Consider the following 23,865-nt stretch of genomic DNA (forward strand, 5'->3'; position numbering starts at 1 on the left):
GATGTCATCGCAAGATCTAAACGTTTTTTATATCTTCTCCCTGAGTTTCCTTTCCTTCACTGCTTGCTCAATGTAAATACTGAATGACATCGAGGATAGGCTACAACCCTGTCTCACTCCCTTCTCAACTACTGTGTCCCTTTCATGACCCTTCATTCTTATAACTGTCGTCTGGTTTCTGTATAACTTCTAAATAGCCTTTAGCTCTCTATATTTTACCCCTGCTGCCTTCAGAATTTCAAAGAAAGTATTGCAGACAACACAGTCAAAAGCTTTCTCTAAGTCTAGGAACGCAAAACGTAGGTTTGCCTTCCCTTAACCTATTTTCTAAGATAAGTCGTAGGGTTATTATTGCGTCACGTACCCCTAAATTTCTCCGGAAACCAAACTCATCGTCCCCAAGGTCGGCTTCTACATTTTCTTCTTCATTATTGCGTAAAGAATTCGTGTTGGTGTTTTGGAACCATGACTTAACTGGTAGTTCGGTAAAAGTTACACCTATCAGCACCTGCTTTCTCTGGAATTGGAATTCTGTTTGAAGTGCGAGAGTATTTTGCTTGTGTATTACATCTTTCACGTCAGTTGAAGTTTTGTAATGGCTAGCTTTCCCAAGAATATCAGTAGTTCTGAAGGAATGTCGTCTACCATAGCGACCTTTGAATCGACTTAGGTCCTTCAGTGCTTTGTCAATTTCTTCCCGCAGTATCATATCTCCCATCTCATCTTTATTTACGTTCTCTTCCCTTTCTATATATTCCTTCCACCTTGAAGCTTTCTCTTCTTTGCTTGGGACTGGTTTTCCATCTGAGCTCTTGATATTCAAAGGTATTATGTTCCTCTTTTCTCCAAAGGCCTCGTTAATTTTCCTGTAGGCAGTATCTAGCTTTCCTTTCGTGACGTACGTTTCCAAATTCTTAAATTTGTCCTCTACCCATGCCTGCTTAGTAATTTTACACTTTCTGTCAATCTCATTTTTTAGACATTTGTATATCCTTTCGCCTGCTACGTTTGCTGCATTTATATATTTTCTCCTTTCATTAATTAAATTCATTATCTCTTATGGTGTCCAAGTATATCTACTAGGCCTTGTCTTTTTACTTTCTGATCCTCTGCTGCCTTCACTACTTCATCTCTTTAAGCTATCCATTCGTCTTCTACTGTATTCCATTTCATGTGGTAGTCAATCGTTGCCTAAAGCTTCGTGTGAAGCCTCCAGCAGACGCTCGTTATTTCAACTTATCCGAATCGCACATCCTTAATTTGCTACCTTTTCGTAATTTCTTCAGGTTAAGCCTACAATTCATAACCAAAGATTTGTTCAGAGTCCCCATCTGCTCCTGAAGCTGTCTTAGAGTTTAAAATCTGGTTCCGAAATCTTTGTCTTGTATTTATATAATCAGTCTGAAACCTTCCTGTGTCTCCATGTCTCTTCCACGTAAGCAATCTTCCTTTATGATTACTTAACCAACTGTTTGCGATGATTAAATTATGCTCTGTGAAAGATTCTGCCAGGAGGCTTCCTCTTCCAAACGCTTCCACCAATTCATATTCGTCTACTATTTTTGTCTCTCTTCCTTTTCCCAGTATCCAGTTCCAGTTCTCCATCATATTAAATTTTCGTCTCCCTTAGCCATCCGCGTAACGTCTTTTGTCTCGTCACACATTTCTTCAGTTTCTTCATTTGTGGATCTAGTTGGCATATAAACTTGTATCAGGTCTCTTACTGATACTAAACTTCATTCTCCGATAATGGTGAGATGCTACTTATTTTAATAGTACTGAGTCACGTGATCTTTCATCGTTGTAACGAACTTAAATCTATAAGCTCGACCCCGTGGCCAAAACTGCGAACTTGTGTTGATGGAAAGGCTCCCGGCTTCTTGAAAGCCCATTCCAATAGTGTGGCTGAGAAAAAGTTTCACGTTATAATTTGGCTGACAGAAGATCACTGGTGACAGCTTACCAGGGCTTGTGCTCTAGCGTTCATACTGAACTACAATCCTTCCCACATATATGAACTGATTGTAGGCACTCGAGAAATATATTTAAAATAAGCTACCAAATTACACGAATACGTACGTAATTGCATAAAACACGTTGAATAACGAATATTTCGTTGTTAAATTTTATATTCCATCACGATCAATGTTCGCCAAATAATTCATAGTTTATATTTTCGATGTACTTTCGTAACACTGGGAGCTCTAAGGAGAAACAAGCCAGAACTTCAACAGCAAATAATAAACAGGGTAAATTACAGTTTGCCACTTTTTTTAACGGATGACGCTACTGTGCTCAAATACATCTCAAATAAAAATAAAATGAGTTATATAATTACGCGTTTGTTTCTTCACGGTGATAAAAAGCCAAAAATAACCTTTCATTACGACAGAACTTAATAGAGCTCTTGAAACACTCAATCAACTAACACGTTATTACATTTGTAGATTAAAATCAAAGCAATGGTCAAAAATTCTGGACGCTTCTGCACACATCTCTTTTTTGTGGTCTGATATATCACAAGCGGAAAACAAAACAAAGTAACAAGATTAGTGTTCTTAGAAGAATTCATAATGTAACAAATTACAAACCTTCACAGATTGCACGAAATGTTGATGATCGCCAAGAATCTTCAAGAAGTTCACAATACCATTCTAGTCTTGCAGCGCATAACAACATTAAACATCATAAAATGTGCGCCTTATCATTCTACCCATGAAACAATGACAATGAGAGGAACTCGTGGAACGTAAACTATAAAATTTAGATTTATGAAGGTCATGTCAGCTACCTGTGTCTGTCTATGAATAGTAAAACTATTCTGAAAATTTATATCCACTGACCAAAGCAGTATGACCACGTGCTTAATAGAGTGTTGGCCCTAATTTCCAGCTCAGAACAACAGCGGTTCTGCGTCTCATAGGTTTGAGAAGTTCTTTGTGGTCTCAGGATTAGGTGTCGCCGGATGTCTCCGAAAAAGTCGTGTGATTCCCATAAACCATGGGCCGGTGGTTTTTGGGCACGGAGTTAGCGACTAATAGCAGCCCAGATGTAAATCAGGTCGGTCCCAGACGTAAAATGTAGATCGGATTAAGCAGAGGTGAAGTTGGTGTCCCAAACATCACCGTGAGTTCACTATCGTGCTCCTCAAACCACTGAGAATGATTCTGGTCTTGTGACACGACCAGTTATCGCCCTCGGCGAAGACATCAAGCAAGAAGGACTTCAAGTAGTACGTTGTTCATAAATACCATGATGCCTTGGATTACTACCTCTGGCCCCATGAGAGCCAGGTGAACGCAACCCTTAACTTCATAGGGGAGACCGGGTGTAGTTCATATGCTTTTTACTTTCTAGCTTTTGTATTTTTACTCTATAACTGTACTGAAACAAATGCAACGCAGTAAGATACTATAACTATTTGGCTATCAGTTGGTACATTTCAAAGCTTTGCAAATATAAATTTGTGGTGTCTAAAAAACATTTTGTAAATTTTGCCATTACAGTGCAAGGATCCACGATAATAGTAACCAAAACATGTATTTTGAAAGGGTTTTATTGTTTTAAAATGTACAAACATATTAAAACCATAAACTAACATTCTAAAGATAAAACTTCAATGGATTTTTACATTGCTCTAATAAAGTTTTCCCAAAATTAACATTTTTTTAAACAACGTTTAAACATAATATTGTAAAGAAGCTTAGGATAGCCTCACAGGCCCTTAGTTGTGGCAAGTCATTCCGATTCTGAAGAGAAACATGGGTCTAGTTGTCAGTTAACACAAGTGTAAAAAGGGCTGTCCTCTGCACAAGCTACTTGTGCCCACTCCTTGCAGGAAACACACTGGATCCAATCTTGACCCGGTTAGGATGAAGAATAAGTTTTAAGACACACCAAACAAAAAGAGTCTTCGTTAAAGTCTGACTTATGTTTCTTTTTTTTAGGTTTCACTCTTTTTTTATCTTGTTTCCTTGGTTTGTCGAGCTGTTTGTTTTGTTTGTAACCATAAAACTTCATTAGTTTTAATTTGCCTTTCTCTGCCGGCCGGGGTGGCCGTGCGGTTCTAGGCGCTACAGTCTGGAACCGCGTGACCGATACGGTCGCAGGTTCGAATCCTGCCTCGGGCATGGATGTGTGTGATGTCCTTAGGTTAGTTAGGTTTAAGTAGTTCTAATTTCTAGGGAACTGATAACCACAGCAGTTAAGTCCCATAGTGCTCAGAGCCATTTTTTTGCCTTTCTCTGTCTTAATGGATTTCTTTCCCTCTCTCTCCTTTGAATATTGCTCTATTTTATTTTTCATAGGAGTATCTGTAAGAATACAGGACTTAAGGGTTTCTTGCCTTTACCGATTGATTTATGTTCTCCTCCTTTTGGTAAAGGGCGAATTTGTTCTGGCGTAAGAATGGAAGAGATAGCTCCAAGGCCAGCGGTGACAAACGATGAGTCCTTTTCAGTGATGTCGGGTAATACCGATGTAAAAGGATGTTGTACACATCCTTATATAGAAGGCTGATTGACTTCTGCGGATGTAGAAGGCTGATGAACTGCAGATTTAGTAGGCAGTTGGTCTCCTGCTAACGTAGAAGGTTGTTGGTCTTCTGGTTACAGAACTTGACAAAACATCTTCGTCCTTAAAAATATCTGACTTGCACGGCCTGATCCCCTTAAACTTTAAATCCTATCACAATATTATTTTAAGTTATGGAATTTCCAAAGGCACTGCTTACAAGATTAGGAACATCATAAATTGTTACAGTATTTCCAGGTTTGCTAATTAGCCATTTGTCTACAGCTGTAAAGTGGTATTTCTTGAATGGTCCATAAACAGGTATGTCAAGGTGCTGGAGGCGGTGATAGGTATGGGGAGGGAATGACAGCAAAAGAACCCCATTGTCTTTACAAAAGTTTAACACTTGTATTGACAAGTGTGAATCGTGATTGTCAAGCAACAAAAGGCAGTGATGTTCGGGTGTTGACTTGACGTGTCTGTGAAAGTGTCTTATAAAAGTTAGGAACGATGACCCAGTCATCCAACCAGATTAATGTGCAGCACCAGTACACCATGGCGGTCCTCTCTTTATGAAATGATCTTTAAAGGATACTCTAGGGAAAATGAAGAGTGAGGGGATAGCAGGGGATAGTCAGTAGCACTGAAAGCAGTTGCAATTGTAACCGTTTGCCCTCGCTCAGCAGAAGTGGCTTTTGCAACTTGCCGAACTATTTTCTCAGCTATAATTTTGTTCACCCGCTGAACAGTCTGCACCTCGGTTTCGCCGCATTCCACACATCTTTGCTTTGAAACTTACGTTTTTCATGAACATGTCTCAAATTTTCAAAAAAACTTTCAGTGTTGTGCCGATTAAAACTAGTTGCCGGAATAAGGCTTATAGCTTCTAGCTCTCTTAAAGAAAGATTGGGGTGCCTTTTTAAAAACGTATAAAACCATTCCGAGGTTGCCACTTTGGCATTTATCCAGCTATCATTCACTTTTACTTCATTCGCTAGTGCTAGTTCATAGGCCAGTTCCTGAACATTTTTAGACGTTAATCCATAGTAAATCTTAGCACTTGTTAAAATATAGTTAGCACTCCGTCTTCAGGCCACAAGTGGCCCATCTGGACCATCCGACAGCCGTGTCATCCTCAGCTGAGGATGGAGACAGAAGGGGAGTGCGGTCAGCACTCCTCTCTCCCTGTTGTTACGATGGTTTTCTGTGACCGGAGCCGCTACTGTTCGGTTGAGTAGCTCCTCAGTTTGCATCACGAGGCTAAGTGCACCCCGAAAAATGGCAACAATGCATGGTGACTCGGATAGTCTCCCATCCAAGTGCCGACCACGCCCGACAGCTCTTAACTTGGGTGATCCGACGGGAACGGGTGTATCCACTGCGTCAAAGCCGTTGCCTAAAATATAGTTACGAAACTCGTTTTCCAAATCATCATTTAATACTTTTCGATGTTTAACATATCCCATTTTTAAGTCCCCAACTGCTTCTGGTATTGCAAGATGCTTTTTCTTTTCTTTTTAACTTTATACCCATATAGCGCCACTTTGTCCATAGCAAATGTTTTTGCTGCTTCCCTGATAGACATCCAGCCCTTCTTAACTTCTTTATATTCCCACACAAATATATTAATTGGTATTTCGCCCCTTTCATTCTTATAATTCCTCGGCATTTCTGAAAACAAAAATACCCCATAAGAAATAACTTGAGGGTTAAGCTGATACACCATATCAACTTGACCCAAAAGAAACGTATCAACTTGATCCAAACGACGCCATTAAAGATAATATTCTTACCTTCACACTATGAAACAATATGATATGTTTGACTGTTCAGCTAGCTCACGAATAACCACAAAATAAAAGGTGAAAGTATCTAGTAAGACTTTATTTTCAGTTGAAAAAAGATACTGTTTTTATTCACAAAACACAGCGGCAAGCAAACTTCTCCTCCGACACACGCGTGGTTACTGAGTATCTTACCCCACCACTCCCGTTCCCGCATCCAAGGGTCTTCACGTTTAGAAGTTATTGGGCCTATATCAACTTGACCCTGTATCAACTAGACCGGTCTCCCCTACAGCCCTCACCGGTTTACGTTTGCTGTGCGGTGCATGCTTAGAGCTGCTGCTCGCCCAGATAATGGTGTATCCGTACACGACCATCAACCTGACGCACCACGAAACTTGATACATCCGACCAGGCGACACGGCTCCACTGATCCACGGCCCATCGTCCATAAACCCGTAAATACTGCAGTAGTAACTGACGATGTCGTTGGATGAATGTGGGAACACGTAACGATAGTCTGCCGCAGAACCCCATGTTCATCAGTATGCGCTGAACTATGTACTCTGTGCCTTTCTTTTACTGCCAAAGATTTCGTTATGTACGGAGAGGTTTGCTTTGGTGCTTGAGGATATCCAATCCCTTCGAGAACGGCTAGGTGGGGTCTGGCTAACCTCAGATGCTAGAGCAGCAGCGAGGCTGAATTTGTGTCAAGCAAAGCTATGTGTGTGTGTGTGTGTGTGTGTGTGTGTGTGTGTGTGTGTGTGTGTTTGTGGTGGCGAAGGTGTTGCCGAACTGGGGTATCTTAGAGAGTGCCTTTGCCGTTTCATTCAAGCTCATCTTAATGTTACAATTCGTGGTCACGCTGCAGGACGGTCCGAAACAGGAGGCTTCAATGAACATAGGTACACTTTGCTGCTTCGGATCACGTTCAAAATTCGTTGAATGGTTTTGAACGGTCCCTAGTGCTTATAGGCTATTCAGGAGAGCAGTAATTACGGTCGCGCTGCACTGTGAAGGGGTGCGATCACGTTCAATGGGGATGCAGCCCACAGTGTCCATAGTGAAATACTGAAACGTCCGAAGGTGCCAGCAGTGTCAAGCGTTGTCAAGCACACCCTCCTGTTGCTCATAGGACTGAGATCATTTGCTTTCGCCCTAGAAATACGTAGGAATCAGCGCGCCAGGAAACGGGTGGTTTCATTGACGCCCCTTGGGCGACCCCTTGAGGCCTTTTCTCGTCGATTGTGAGTGACGATGCGTCTGAAATGTTTTCCTCGGCCACCCACAAGAAAACCGCGTGATTGCAATGCTTGATGTCGCAGTTTAGCCCTGAATCGCACTGCTGTCAGAAGAAGAGGTGAAATGTGGGTAAGAGGTTCTGACTCGACCTCCTCACCGTGAGATACATCTATAGTGGTGTTGGGCAGAAATGTGGTGAAACGTGGTGTCGAAGTGACATCCTTAACCCACCTTACACCTCACATGAACTTCTGAGCTGCGATATGTTTGCACGTGTCGACGCCTTGCTGTTTGAAACGTCGCTAAGCCAGAGGGTGACTTCACAGAGGGCAAAGCTTTTCCACCACAACAGAGGTAGGTTTTAGCCACCTTGCAGCCAGACGCCAAAGTCAAGCGTCACATTGGCAGACAATATCACTAGATTTCGAAAAAGTGACCCTTTGACTGTGTTGTGCAGTCTACAATCTTCTTCTTTTATGTGGCCTTCATCCTATGTCGTCACAGAGTGGGCTTGTTAATTTTCGGATTAGTCGCCGCCCCTCGCCACACGGAATTTGTGTGCCCCGTGAGTCTGCGTCTAGCGCAAGCCCATGTGAGAGCGTGCGAACGTTTTCTAAATTATTGCTAATAGTGTAAGACGGGAAGTGGATTCCAACTTGGTATTCACCTTACCATATATGAGAAACCGCCTAAAAACCATATCCAGGCTGGCCTGCACACCAGGCTTCGTCGTGAATCCGCCGGGAGGATTCGATATGGCACCGAGGTAGCGATGAAATGCGGGTTTCCTCTTAAACCATTTCACTAGTGTAACGCGAATATCAGGAAATCGCTTAAATATCAAATCCCGGAAACGGCGTACTAACGCAACAGCTAATCTGGCGGGTGAATTTACACATTTTACAATATTTTTGTTTAAAACGTATATTCTTGTTACAAACGTGAAACCCTCCTTTCGTTATTTAAATTACACTGAAGGGCTAAAGAAACTGGTACACCTGCCTAATGTCGTGTAAGGTCACTGCGAGCACGCAGAAGTGACGCAATACGACGGGGCATGGACTCGACTAATGTCTCAAGTCTGAAGTAGTGCTGGAGGGAATTGACAGCATCAGTCTTGCAGGACTGTCCATAAACCCCTAAGAGCACGAGCGGCTGGAGACCTCTTCTGGGCAGCACGTAGCAAGGCATCCCTAATATGCTCAGTAATGTTTATGTCTCGGGAGTTTGCTGGCTAGTGGAAGTGTCTAAACTCAGGAAAGTATTCCTGGAGCCACTCTGTAGCAATTCTGCACGTATGGGGTGTCGCATTGTCCTATCTGAATTGCCCAAGTCTGTCGGAATCCACTATGGACATGAATGGATGCAAGTGATCACAGAAGATGCTTACGTACGTATCACCTGTCAGGAGCGTATCTAGACGTATCAGGGGTAGCGTATAGCTCCAACTACACGTGCCTCATACCATTACAGAGCCTCCACCAGCTTGAACAGTCTTCTGCTGACATGCAGGGTCCATGGATTCATGAGGTTGTCTTCATCGCCGTGCACTTTCATCCGCGCGATACAATTTGAAACGAGACTCTGCCGACGAGGCAACATGTTTCCAGTCATCAACAGCCCAATGTCGGTGTTGACGGGTCCAGCCGAGGCGTAAGGCTTTGTGTCATGCAAAAAACGGTTCAAATGGCTCTGAGCACTATGGGACTTAATATCTGAGGTCATCAGTCCCCTAGAACTTAGAACTACTTAAACCTAACAAACCTAAGGGCATTACACACATCCATGCCCGAGGCAGGATTCGAACCTGCGACCGTAGTGGTAGCACGGTTCCAGACTGAAGGGCCTAAAACCGCTCGGCCACACCGGCCGGCTGTGTCATGCAGTCGTCAAGGGTAGACGAGTGGGCCTTCGGCTCCGAAAGCCCATATCGATGATGTTTCGTTGAATGGTTCGCACGCTGACACGAAGGCCAAGCATTGTAATCTGTAGCAATTTGCGGAATGGATTCAGATAAACATTTTTACATTGTGAAGAAGAAGAGGCGTGTAACATTTTAGTAACAAAACATTTGCTCTACGACGCAGACAAAAAAAAATGGTTCAAATGGCTCTGAGCACTATGCGACTTAACTTCTGAGGTCATCAGTCGCCTAGAACTTAGAACTAATTAAACATAACTAACCTAAGGACATAACACATATCCATGCCCGAGGCAGGATTCGAACCTGCGACCGTAGCGGTCGCTCGGCTCCGGACTGTAGCGCCCAGAACCGCTCGGCCACTCCGGCCGGCACGACGCAGACAAGTTTAAGGCACTTTTCAGATTCGTACCGAACCAGTTTCAGTATGTTCTTTCGTCAATTAAAGACAAACTCAGAAGTAATTCCTGTGCCCGAGTAGTGAAACCAATTACAGGAGCAGAGAAACTCCCATTTAAATCTAGGTAAATTTGTCATTAACAATAAATGTTGACATAAGTTTCCATTGGAGGAAGTTGTCCCAGAAATAAATTAATATTGTTTCAGTGCTCCACTTCCGACCGAGGATTTCGGGAGGTTTCCCTTGGTTGTAAGACGTATCCGGAACAGGTAAGTCCCCCTCTCCCCTCATTTATACCCAATTCGGGTTCTCTTTCTGTCCCATTATTAATTTGTCTGCACTGCGACTCTTCAAGATGCCGGATCTCGAACAGTCTGCATCACTCCTAGGAGTGGATTCCAGTAGAGTAAACACCGATTTGACGAACTTCTGCTGCGTAAGTCTTGACCTTGATCATATTGGACTGCTTTCCCTCCACACTAATTAAAACGTATATACGTGTAGTTTTTACTGTCAGGGAATGGGACAGAGAATGGGCCAAATATATTGATTCTGTGGCTTAAATAAAATATATTGCAGTGGAAACAAAAAATAATACTATCTGGCTACTATAGCGAAGTCTGCAGTAGTGACATTATTATCATAGTATGTAGGGGCTTGCTCACTGTCAGCAATTGGAGACAGAGACATCAAGGTAAGATGACGATGTGTCGCTGCAGTTTTCATACCGAAATGTCGAGTTTTTGGCATTGCCTTGATCTTTCCGGTTTGTGGTTTCCAAACCCATCACACTGTTTCTAACTTGTTTTTTGTCTTTGCATATAACATCGGGTCCGATTTTTTGACTTGTGGCTGTGGATTTGAAGAATAAATCAGTTTTGTTCCCAGTTTCTGGCTCCACCAGCTTGTCCGATAAATTCCAACAGCTAGAAAAATGTAGCTTTAGGGAATCGAAAAAAATCTCAGAGTCTAAATACATACTACGTATCGGGAAAGCTAGGGATGCATTTCACATTTATCGTTGCAACATATTCAGTAACAGCATTTGCAGTAATATTTGCGGCCATACGTTACCCAGACTGCTTCATGGGTATGTGGTCTTTTGCACCTGAAATGGGCTTGCAGAGCTTTCAGGAATCCCTGTATTATTGTCCAGTTACTGATGTGCGTGCAGATAAGTCATACTGATAAACTACTCCAGGAATATATAAAAAAAAGAGATAACGATAACTTTCGCGAGAAGCAAGTAATTTTGATTTTTGAGGATTGGTGATGGAGGAGACTTACACACTGAGATTTGCTTTTTGCTCCCAGAGCCGAAAAGATGTAGCCAATTTTATCAGTGATTACCTTTGAAGGAAAGCCGGGATCTTCGTCTAAAGTCAACTTGAACTGTATGCAGACCTGCACGTGGATGACTTATTGCTCAAGAATCAGTAGTCTTCGAACTCATCGTGCACAAACACGTCTTAAACGTATATTTTCGCCGGCCGGGGTGGCCGAGCGATTCTAGGCGCCTCAGTCTGGAACCTCGCGACCGCTACGGTCGCAGGTTCGAATTCTGCCTTGGGCATGGGTGTGTGTGATGTCCTTAGGTTAGTTAGGTTTAAGTAGTTCTAAGTTCTAGGGGACTGATGACCTCAGAAGTTAAGTCCCATAGCGCTCAGAGCCATTTGAACCATTATTTTGCAAATTTTCTGTCAGCAACTTGAGGGTAGCACCGAATGATATTTTGAATATTTTGTAAAGTGTTCGTAAGGCTATTCGTCGATCCTATCTCACAGAAGCAGTGTTGAGGGCTTTTCGATGGTCATATGCGATATGGTTCTCCGCTTGCTACCGACAATTGTCGTTCGCTGCAGCACGGAAATCCAGGATCCGCTGACGTCGATACTTCCCCCTTTCTTGTTTTAAGCTGTCGTCATGTTTGTGGACTACTATGGCTTTCGCAAACAAGCGGGCGTGGTACCTATTATCCACATCAAGAACTTCCGTACCCTCGAACTTTTTGTGTGGTCGGCTCACACAGCGCATGCTCCGCCACTGCCGATCCCATATGCCATACCCCCCCCCCCCCCCCAAAAAAAAAAATTTTAAACAATAACTATTCTCCAACCACTTCACAATTGCCGTTTGGGTAGGAGCTGAACTGTTTCCGTACTCTACTATTCGTTGTTAAGAAGGACGCGTCAGCGATCTAGTCGTACTCAAAAAAATGTTATATGTGCTTCCTGAACTGTACTTGGTGTATGGCAGCGGATAAAACAAACTTAAAACAGCGTTGTGTTAACACAATCTTTAGTCGAAAAACAACAGAAACGAACACAAGAAGAATAACTTTTCTTTTATGGCCTAAAAATTCAGTAGGGCGTGTAAGAGGCAACGGATTTTTGTTATACATTAACTTGTAATATGTTCCTTTACACGAAATCGTTGAAAGTGGAAGTATAAAAGTTGTTACGGTCTAAAATTTCAGAGAACTCGTTATGCATTAGAAATTAATACGTACTTATACAGAGATGCCTTCAAAATTAAAATTAAACTATCGTTTTACGACCTCATAACTGGAATGTGTAGCAGATATATATATATATATATATACAACGTTCGATATTAATACGTGAATCTATAGAAAAGCCTAAAAAAGGAAAATAGAGATTTCGGTGCACCAACTAATAACCAAGTACAGACGAACAAACACAGAACTGTATTTGCTATTACATAATTTTACACACTAGAGTGGAAAAATCTATTTTTAAAAAATATTCTAATAGTTAACGTATAAAGCATTAGGATCTGTGTAGCTACGTGCTGCATAATAGATGTACACAATACCTTTAATCCATGTAAGGGCTGAACAGTTTTGTAGTGCAGCTACTGCTCTCACCATAGCTCTTGCTTACGATAGTAGCAAAGCTTTTACGTATTTATCGACAGAACTGAATTACGTTATTTGTTAACACTTTTTCATCTGAGCTACTCTCCGATAACGTGTATTTTGGCGATAACTATACATTTCAGCAGACGCCAAGAATACTCATCAGTTAGAATATACTACAGTATCAGTATGACGTAACTGTACAGCGCCGAGCGGCCTGGGTCATTCGCGTATTGTTTAGTACTGTCGGCCGCCTTCGGTCATCTCTGCACATAAAAAAGGTTTATTTCCGCGTTCTCCCATCGGCAATTGTAAAATAAACAGGTAATACGTAGTTTGTAAATCCAACGAAGGTGTTCTAAGTTATAATAAAAATAATATTTTAAGCTTAAATTTTTAAAACTAATATGAATAAATAAACCAATTCACCAGTCAGCAAAGTTTGCGTCTGGCCTTGACGGCAGAAAACTCATCGATCATATCTTCATAGTTCAGACAGTTATTATTTATGAGGTCGGCTTGGATGTGAAAAATGTACAAGACCTTCAATCTCTCCTCAGACAACGTAGAACGTAGGTAAGATTTCAGTCTTTTAAGAGCCGACGACGAGCGTTCTACTGAACAGTTTGTAAGTCCATACATAGAGATATTCTAAGAGCAATGTCAACATTCGGAAACACAGGCTGTAACCTCTCTTTTCGTAAAAATCTGCTCATTTCGACTGGTATATCACTAACCTCAGAAGATTTCAAAAGTTCCACGAAATGTACACATTCAGCAGAGAAGGAAGGCTCTAAATCTGTATCATATGACACTTGGAGTTAAGCTGCACGTTCAGCAATATCGTCAGGTGAACTGTTCTTAAGGTTACTGAAAAATGTGAAGGAGTTCAACGGTGTTCTGTAGCTTTCATCCCTCCTCACTAATTTGGCCCACAAGTTTTCGAGTACTGGGAGAAATGTCTCGACTATAAATTTTTCCCTTCCAGTCAGAAAAACTTCTTCAGAGTCCGCTTCTTCTTCATCATGAAGCTTGCGTTTTCGTGATCTTTTGTAGGTGCATTCATAGTCTATATCAGTCACAATCTCCATTGATTTATTTTCATAGTAGTCGAACACGCCACGAATAGAGGCAATAAATCCTATAAGTGATTCGTATAATTCACCCACTATTTTCGTATCAATATTTACACTTTCTAATTTCAGATCTACATTATTAAATATCTGGAGTATGTCCTTCCAAACTGTCATCATGAATACTGTATCTAGTCCACTGAGTTGATTCAACAGAGCTGAAGCTTCATTTCGTACAACTGATTTTTCAAACGTGTTATTGGCAATATATGTGAGGACATTGATAGCGCCCTCCCAGTTTTCATATATACTTACACACGCCTCCTCTAGCGTCCGGCCATCCTGATTTTGGTTTTCTGTGATTTCCCTAAATCGCTTCAGGCAAATGCCGAAAAAAAGGACACGGCCGACTTCCTTCCCTAATCCGATAAGACCAATGACCTCGCTGTCTGGTCTCCCTCCCCAAAAACAACAACAAAAACACGCCCCGTCTCTTGCTGACCAACGTGTTTTTGATAAACTTTTTATCACTTTGCTTCCTGGTTTCACGAAAGAACCAAGCACTGTGTAGAAGCAGAGTAAAAATTATGAAGGTTTTGCACTGCAATGAAAAATGAACATGCTTCCTGACAACAGCTTCCAGCACCTCTGCCGACTAAATTCAAAGAATGTCCTGCACAAGCCACATAATGCTCTTTAGGATTTCGTTCTTTAATGCGTGCCTGCAAACCAGTGTAGGTTTCTGACATATTGCTTGTCTTGTCATATGACTGGCCACGACAGTCAGTAATATCAATGGAATTTGTAGACAGCTAAGTTTTCGGATTTGTGTCCCAGGTTTGGTAAAAACAGAAGGAAACGTTCAACAGATTCACCATTCTCGTTCACATATCTTAATATGAAAGATAACTGATCAATATGTGAAATGTCTGCAGTAGAATCTACTATTACAGAGAAAAATTTGGCCTGTTTTATTTCACTTATGATAATTCTTTTTATTCCTTCAGAAAGAAGCTCTTTATTTCATCGCAGATTGTTGAAGAAATATAACTTGTATGTCCCCGCCCTGGATTTCCATATCGTTCAGTGTGCTCTGCGAGAAAAGGATCGAACTTGGTTATAAGCTCAAGAGACATCATCAATTGACCATTATGTGATGAATGAAATCTTTCAACGTGTTCGCGTAGGGGAAGTTCACGACTTGTTTTATTCACTACTGCAAACACCCTTTTCAGCACACTGCGCCAGTACAGTTCTTCTCTCTCAACATATGACTCGAAATGGTTATTTATTGCTCCAAGTGACTTTTTTCTTGTTAAGAGTGATAAGTCAGAATTTTTGTTTTCAAGTGAATTATCATAATGAGATAGAATGTTAGAAATATTTTTCCAACCTGCAATACTATTAGTTCAATCGTGTCCTTCCCTCTGAACAATGTACATGGTGGGCAAAAAACAGCACTGTTGCTAGAAGAGTATATTAGAAAATCACGCAAAGTTTGTAACAATTTTTTTCTTCTCATTAATTATGCTTTGCATAAAGTGTATTATCTTCAATATGTGCTCTTGATGTTTTATACTATGTTTTATCTTTACTGATTAATTGCTTTGTTTGTATTTGGAAAGTGATAACTTTGGTTAAATAATTTTGTATAGATTTGTTAATACGGTAAAATGCGATGTTTATTTAAAAATGTTTACTTGCTACTTTGTAATTGCTGATCCACATTTAGGAATTTTGGTTTATATCAAGTTAAAACCTGGTGTACTTCTCCTCTGTAACGGAAGTGAGTTAGCGCGCCCAAAACGTGGTTGACGCGAGTGAAAAGGTTGACAAGGTAATAAATCGGAGGCTAACTACCGAACCGTTGGCAGCTAATGACCAAATAGTGCAATGTGCATGTGCCGAGTGAGGATTTTAGCGCCTGGATTTGTTAAGCCAAAGCCTCGGGCGGATGGATGGAATTAATATGTTGCTCTGTGGCCTGAAATTATTATAAAATCTGATGAACGAAGCCATGAAGAAAATAACAGAGTACATCAGTTACAACTGAAAGTCCATCTGCTGTCATGTACGCGCCACCAATATTGTGCCAATCACTGCAACGGAGAAGGAGGATTATAGATTAGTAAAGTGATGGATCAGCACTTTTAGTGTGCACAAATATAAGGTAACTCATACCAAAACTTATGTACTTACCCTGATTTGTTCCCCACCAAGATACCTCTCAGGATCCTCTCTTTTTTAACTATGATTTCCGAGTGTCCATATTGTGAAAAATAAATATCAGAAAGAAAGACAATTACCTGATTAAAGTTGTTAAAATTGAGTGAAATAGGTTATCTAAAATAATTGTGGATTTTGGTGAAGTCAAGATGGGAAGAAAGTGTAGCTTTTTGTGAAAGCCTCCCAGTAACTGAACTTTTTTTCATTTTCAAGTTTTGTGATCTTTTCAAATTTCTTACTTAACTTCTGGTTTCAAAGGTAAAGAACTGTGATAACTAATAAACAACAAACCATTTTGAGGTCAGTTTAAATTAAATGTTCTTATGATTGATCTGAAAAGCAATACCTAGTGAACATATTGACTGTAGAACCTGTTAAAAATGTATACAAAGTGAGTCAATTTACAAAAACTGTTTTCTTAAGTTCGCATTCTTTAGATTGTTCATGAAAGTGTGTTTCATATTCTTTGATAGTCAAGATTAAGGGCCCCCCATTGAAAGTGCTAAAATTACCTAAAGTTATTAGACTAATAAATATTCCCACTACTCTTGACATTTATGTTGAATTAGTGCCCCTTGTGATCTAAAAGGTGTAATTTCAATTTACGAGCATCTACTTACTGATTATTCTCACTGAAGGTAAAGTTGCTATGAATGCCATTATCCATGGAAGCAGTTACTTCTTTGATTTTAAAGAACAGTGTGAATATTGATGCAAGTGAGATTCTATTTAAATTTGTATTGTGTGGAAAATATCTGATGATGCAAGACTAGGCCCAGGCTTTTAACAGTGTCCTGCATTTTTAGTGTTGATGAAGTTATTCAGATTGGCAAAGTATTTAATATTGACGAATGTAACAGTGTGTTTTGTGATTGTGAGAGCGTGAATATGTTTCTGCTACTGCTTTCATCGACTATAACATTTGTTGTTGCTTGTGACTTGGTTCATCGCACTTCCATAGGAAAGAAGTATGTATAGCTTCAGCTTTTCCATTAAAACTGTTTACCTTTCCTTTACAATAAATAATTTCCATATCCGTGCCTAATTATGCTGGTAACCGTATCCTATTTCATTTCAGTAAGTTTAAGTAGTTAAACACTTTCTAAGTTGAATCTGTTACTTTCAGTGTGTTTTTGAAAAGTTAATGTCCGATAGGCAAAAATCCTTTAGGCATTACGTGATCAGAAGTACAAAAATCCTTACAAAAGGTTACATTGTACTGCTTCTAAATACCATAACTGGTGACCAATATAATTCAGTAGACAGACATGAAGTATGTGGTGTTATAAATTGATTCACCACTTAAAAATTCACGGTAAAATGCATTTTTGTTCAAATATCTGGTTTTGTCGCCAATTGATCTTCTTCAATTAGGAAAATCATCATTACAATTTTGATTAATGCCACATTGTAAGACAATGAAGAGAATGTCGGTTGTTGATTCATTCACACACTATTCTGCAGGATCATCACTAATGAGGTTATTTCTTTCTGTAATGTCTGACTTGACATTTAGTTTTTCTTGAAATTCAGGAACAATTTGCTTTTCTTCATTTTTAATTTTTGTTTTGTCTGTATTTACTTCTTTTACAACAGCTGCAGTGCCAGAAATATCATCTGTACTACTTGAACTCGAGCTCGAATGTGCAACATTTTTTGCGAAAAATTTATCTACTCTGCCAAGGGTTTTTAGAACATTGGCTTCTAGTTCTCACCTTTCCCTCGATAATTTCCGAAATGCCACCCCACTTAATTTTGCACGTTTGCTCTTTTCACTGTTATTCATGGTAAGGCACTTACAAAATTGTAAACCAACAGTCAAAACAAGAGAAAAAAATTGTGGAAGGAAAAAAAGAAAGACTGTACACTGTTCCAACCGTACTACACCACACGTGAGCACGAAGTTTGTTGCTTTAAACATGGCACACGAGCACAAAGATTTTTCCATTAAACATAGACCTGTCTTTTGCCCTTTTGGGCGTTCTGTATTAATGTTGGACCATGCCTCTTTCAGCAGTTTGTAGTTTTAGTGTGTTCCGAAGAAGGCTTGGTTATCCGCGCCGAAACCTAGGTCAACATCCGTTTTCAGTTTGCAATCGAGGCAGATTCTTTATGATCATTAAATTATTCACGATTGCTGACGTGCTGCAATTTTAAAAGTTCTTATGAATTTTAATCTGAGTTCTTGCAATAGGAAGCCATAGATTCATAAACTTTAATCACCTTTTTTTAATGACACAAATACACTCCTGGAAATGGAAAAAAGAACACCTAGACACCGGTGTGTCAGACCCACCATACTTGCTCCGGACACTGCGAGAGGGCTGTACAAGCAATGATCACACGCACGGCACAGCGGACACACCAGGAACCGCGGTGTTGGCCGTCGAATGGCGCTAGCTGCGCAGCATTTGTGCACCGCCGCCGTCAGTGTCAGCCAGTTTGCCGTGGCACACGGAGCTCCATCGCAATCTTTAACACTGGTAGCATGCCGCGACAGCGTGGACGTGAACCGTATGTGCAGTTGACGAACTTTGAGCGAGGGCGTATAGTGGGCATGCGGGAGGCCGGGTGGACGTACCGCCGAATTGCTCAACACGTGGGGCGTGAGGTCTCCACAGTACATCGATGTTGTCGCCAGTGGTCGGCGGAAGGTGCACGTGCTCGTCGACATGGGACCGGACCGCAGCGACGCACGGATGCACGCCAAGATCGTAGGATCCTACGCAGTGCCGTAGGGGACCGCTCCGCCACTTCCCAGCAAATTAAGGACACTGTTGCTCCTGGGGTATCGGCGAGGACCATTCGCAACCGTCTCCATGAAGCTGGGCTACGGTCCCGCACACCGTTAGGCCGTCTTCCGCTCACGCCCCAACATCGTGCAGCCCGCCTCCAGCGGTGTCGCGACAGGCGTGAATGGAGGGACGAATGGAGACGTGTCGTCTTCAGCGATGAGAGTCGCTTCTGCCTTGGTGCCAATGATGGTCGTATGCGTGTTTGGCGCCGTGCAGGTGAGCGCCACAATCAGGACTGCATACGACCGAGGCACACAGGGCCAACACCCGGCATCATGGTGTGGGGAGCGATCTCCTACACTGGCCGTACACCACTGGTGATCGTCGAGGGGACACTGAATAGTGCACGGTACATCCAAACCGTCATCGAACCCATCGTTCTACCATTCCTAGACCGGCAAAGGAACTTGCTGTTCCAACAGGACAATGCACGTCCGCATGTATCCCGTGCCACCCAACGTGCTCTAAAAGGTGTAAGTCAACTACCCTGGCCAGCAAGATCTCCGGATCTGTCCCCCATTGAGCATGTTTGGGACTGGATGAAGCGTCGTCTCACGCAGTCTGCACGTCCAGCACGAACACTGGTCCAACTGAGGCGCCAGGTGGAAATGGCATGGCAAGCCGTTCCACAGGACTACATCCAGCATCTCTACGATCGTCTCCATGGGAGAATAGCAGCCTGCATTGCTGCGAAAGGTGGATATACACTGTACTAGTGCTGACATTGTGCATGCTCTGTTGCCTGTGTCTATGTGCCTGTGGTTCTGTCAGTGTGATCATGTGATGTATCTGACCCCAGGAATGTGTCAATAAAGTTTCCCCTTCCTGGGACAATGAATTCACGGTGTTCTTATTTCAATTTCCAGGAGTGTATAAATTGAGAGACCTCAATTTTTTTTTCTCTTTTCAGTTTGGAACATACAGAGTGCATCTTTACTAGTTTCATTTATGCCATTATGTTCGAAATACCCTCATCAGATTTTATCACTAAAGATCTGAATTTAACAATCTTGTACTTAAAGATGTTACTCTGGTAAGTTCCAGTGCATTATGTAGGGCTTTGTTGGTTTGTAAAGTGACTTTAGTTTGTTCAATTTTGTTTCACTTCGCACAAATACAAACAACTTTTACGTCAGAAATTACGTGTTTAATGTCTTTCTTCGATAAATTGTACTTCAAGTTATGCTGAATTCCTTTCTGTCGTATGTCTGCATATTTGTTAAACTGATGTGCTTATTTTAGAATTTCTTTTGTGTTCCTGATGATTATGATGATGATGTTGGTTTGTGGTGTCCTCGACGTGGTGGTCATCAGTGCCCGTGCAAGTTCCAGTCTTTCCATTTCCAGTTTCGCCATCACGCGAATGATGACGAGATGATGAGGACAACAGAAACACCCAGCCCCAGACTGTGTTTCTGAGTCAGTTATGATACCACCATAGTGAATTGTGACGAAACATACCGTTTGGTACTGTGAATGGCACTACATTTATGTGCAGCATATTCAATTCTACTTAACACTTCATTTTGCACTACATATCCCTTTGTTGGGGTTAGCAAATTATTGAAGTGTTGTTTAACTAATCCTTGTTGATTTTATTCCACTAAATAAAGCCTGCAGCATTTTACTTTTATCACACAAAACTACAAACTTTTGCAAGGATTTTTAAATAGTCGAGTAAACGCACTGATATAAAACTGAACTTTACATTCGGAAAAATTGTAGTACCTCAATGGCAGATAAATTTTCAAATGAAACTTAATTGTAAGGTTTAAATTTGCACATAAAAATTGTGCTGAGCGAGTGCAAAAAGTCTGCAAAATTCACATTCATTTCTAGGATCCACGTTTCTCTTTCACGCCGTTCAGAATATATTTGATTAATGTACGTTTAATTGTTCTCAAATTAGGTGAGATGCAAGATCAAATGAAAATTATTCACACTGCAGATAAAGGTCCTCTGTTAAACGTTTTGGAAGAATTACAGATTTTTGTACAAAAGAAGAAAAACCAGCAAAATTTATTAAACGAACAAATCGAATTTAATTTATATGGGTTTGTCCAATTATTTAATAAAGTGCTGTAGCTAAGCAACCAAAATATAATACCTGCCGTATCATACCCACAGAATGTTTTTAAAAATGGTAGTTTTGAACGCATTTTTGAATAGAAATTTTTAATACTTTGTTTTTATAATTTATTTAGAATGACATTTTAGTTTTTACAGATGTACGCGTATTTTTTAAAGATACGCAGGTGTGTGCAGATATGAAATGTCTATACACATCCCATAAAAAGAGTCGATTAACAGTTAACTTTTCTTTCGTATAGTTGTAAATTATCTTTGAATAGACTATACCATGGCCGTTACAAGCACTGTTGTAAAGTCAATTTCATATTTGGCGCTGCCAATGTCATCATTTATTATTGTACTTTAATCGTATTTTGAACGTAATTTTAAGTGCTATACCACGACCAGTTCAATCTTAGAGCTACAGCCAATTTTAGTGGCACTTTTTAATGCTGACAGCCAACTTCGTTTGCGGTACTATTCAAAAAGCGGCACAAAAGTGTGTGATTTTGTGTGATAAAAAGATGCTACAGGCTTTATTTAATGAAATAAAATGAACAAGGATTAGTTAAACAACACTTCAATACTTGTGAAAATGGATGTTATGTAACTTAAATTTAAATTGGAAATGATTTATGGCTTAAATTTTGGTTTAAACGTAAGGGTGCCAGAGACACGCACTTCGTAGTGTACGTTATAAGAAAGCCACCTTCTACGTCTGCATCCGCACTCTGAAACCCACCGTGAAATGCATGGCAGAAGGCACGTCATACTATACTAATTATTAGGGTCTCTTCCCGGTCCATTCTCGTGTGAAGCACGGGAAGGACGATTGAATGCCTCCGATCAAACAATGTAGGCTTTCACGGCCGGTATTGTCTTCACTTAAAAATGGGCAGTTCGCCGCTGTACCTCCGAGGATTCCTCCCGCAGTTGGAGACGAAACGTCAGGGGAAAGTTTTATACTTCGACCACAGCCTATCAGCCCGGAACGCCTCTGTTCGTGCAGTAATTATACTAACTTTATTCTCACGATCCCTATGTGAGCGATACGCAGGAGGTTGTAGTGTATTCCTAGATTCATTATTTAAAGCCGGTTCTTGAAACTTTGTTAATAGACCTTCTGGGGATGGTTTAGATCTGTTTCAAGAGTCTCCCAGTGCTGTTCGTTCAGTATCTCTGTGACACTCTCACACAGATCAAACAAACAAACATTTGACCTTTCGAGCTGCCCCTCTCTGCATACGTTCAATATCCGCAGTTAATCCTTGTGAGCCTTCGGTTAAGCTAATCTACGCTACTGGCCATTAAAATTGCTACACCAAGGAGAAATGCAGATGATAAACGGGTAGTCATTGGACAAATATATTGTACCAGAATTGACATGTGATTACATTTTCACGCAATTTAGGAGCATAGATCCTGAGAAATCAATAACCAGAACAACCACATCTGGCCGTAATAGCGGCGTTGATACGTCTGGGCATTGAGTCAAACAGAGCTTGGGTGGGGTGTACATGTATAGCTGCCCATGCAGCTTCAACACGATACCACAGTTCATCACGAGTAGTGACTGGCGTATTGTGACGAGCCAGTTGCTCGGCCACCATTGACCAGACGTTTTCAATTGGTGAGAGATCTGGAGAATGTGCTGGCCAGGGCAGCAGTCGAACATTTTCTGTATCCAAAAAGGCCTGTACAGGACATGCAACATGCGGTCGTGCATTATCCTGCTGAAATGAAGGGTTTCACAGGGATCGAATGAACGGTATAGCCACGGGTCGTAACACCTCTGAAATGTAACGTCCACTGTTCAAATTGCCGTCAATGCGAACAAGAGGTTACCGAGACGTGTAACCAATGGCATCCCATACCATCACGCCGGGTGATACGCCAGTATGGCGATGACGAATACACGCTTCCAATGTGCGTTCACCGCGATGTCCCCAAACACGGATGCGACCATCATGATGCTGTGAACAGAACCTGGATTCATCCGAAAAAATGACATTTTGCCATTCGTGCACCGAGGTTCGTCATTGAATACACCATCGCCGTCGCTCCTGTCTGTGATGCAGCGTCAAGGGTAACCGCAGCCATGGTCTCCGAGCTGATAGTCCATGCTGCTGCAAACGTCTTAGAACTATTCGTGCAGATGGTTGATGTCTTGCAAAGGTCCCCATCTGTTGACTCAGGGACCGAGACGTGGCTGCACGATCCGTTACAGCCGTGCGGATAAGATGACTGTCATCTCGACTGCTAGTGATAGGAGGCCGTTGGGATCCTGGACGGCTTTCCGTATTACCCTCCTGAACCCACCGATTCGATATTCTGCTAAGAGTCATTGTATCTCGCCCAACGCGAGCAACAATGTCACGATACGATAAACCGCAATAGCGATAGGCTACAATCCGACCTTTATCAAAGTCGGAAACGTGATGGTACGCATTTCTCCTCGTTAGACGAGGCATCACAACAACGTTTCACCAAGCAACACCGGTCATCGGCTGTTTGTGTGTGATAAATCGGTTGGATACTTTGCTCATGTCAGCACGTTGTAGGTGTCGCCACCGGCGCCAACGTTGCGTGAATGCTATGAAAAGCTAATCATTTGCATATCACAGCAGCTTCTTCCTGTCGATTAAATTTCGCGTCTCTAGCACATCACCTTCGTGGTGTAGCAATTTTAATGGCCAGTAGTGTAATATCTGTGACGTAAGAAAATTATGATCATTCGTTAGTCACGTTAACAAAGTACCGGTACTCGTAAATGCCAGTTACATGGAACCCCCAACATTAGAAAATGAACGTAATTAGCAGCACGTAACCAACTGTGTTAATGAATGAGATGATGCTACTGCTAGGAACGACACAGTGGACTGTAGGGAGTTGTCCCTGCTAGTACCGTCAGCGCGCGATCCAGCGCTTGTGATTAGGGGGCACCGGCGTGCTAATTTGAAGGGC

Source organism: Schistocerca serialis, chromosome 1, assembly GCF_023864345.2.
Source record: "Schistocerca serialis cubense isolate TAMUIC-IGC-003099 chromosome 1, iqSchSeri2.2, whole genome shotgun sequence".
NCBI classification, from domain to species: domain Eukaryota; kingdom Metazoa; phylum Arthropoda; class Insecta; order Orthoptera; family Acrididae; genus Schistocerca; species Schistocerca serialis.